Genomic DNA, 759 nt, shown 5'->3' with positions numbered 1-759 from the left:
TACCCATTCAGAGACCTGGAGGGAAATGTTCACTCATGACCATGGGACAGGCCTACAGACATGGGCACTTTGTGTGTGTGTGCGTATATGTATATGTGCGAGCATGCCCATGTATGTATATATACATACTGTTCGTGTGTGCATATATATGTATGGACTATATTTTTGTGTGTATATATATTTGTGTGTAAATATTTATACAATGTTTGTGTACATATACGCACATATATACACACACACATTAGAACCTCCATAGTGAGCCATCTCCCTACATTGATCATCTCCTCAACTTGACCTAATTTTCATAGAGCAGACATGCACCACATGTGTGTTTTGGTACAGCAGGCCTGGTTCCTTATGCTAATCACATCTGTATGGTCAACTTGCAGAGGTTCTGCTGCCTGCGTGTCTCTGTGTGTATGAATAAGCATATTCTAAGCCAGAGACAGTTATAAAATAAGAATTATATTGTAACAACAGAGACACTAATACATCCTCAGGAATACTCTAAACTCTTGAATGACATAATATTATTGAGAAATGTAGGCTCCAAGCCTATAGCTCAAGCGGCTAAGGTGCCAGCCACATACACGAGAGCTGGTGGGTTTGAATCCAGCCCAGGTCTGCCAAACAACAACAACTACAACTACAACCAAAAAATAGCCAGGCATTATGGTGGGTGCCTGTAGTCCCAGCTACTTGGGAGTCTGAGGCAAAAGAATTGCTTAAGCCTAGCAGTTGGAGGTTGCTGTGAGCTGT

The sequence above is a fragment of the Otolemur garnettii genome, unplaced genomic scaffold, assembly GCF_000181295.1.
Source record: "Otolemur garnettii isolate 467f Iridium unplaced genomic scaffold, OtoGar3 scaffold00253, whole genome shotgun sequence".
Lineage (NCBI taxonomy): Eukaryota > Metazoa > Chordata > Mammalia > Primates > Galagidae > Otolemur > Otolemur garnettii.
The sequence above is the reverse complement of the archived record's forward strand: the minus strand, read 5'-3'. Positions refer to the sequence as shown.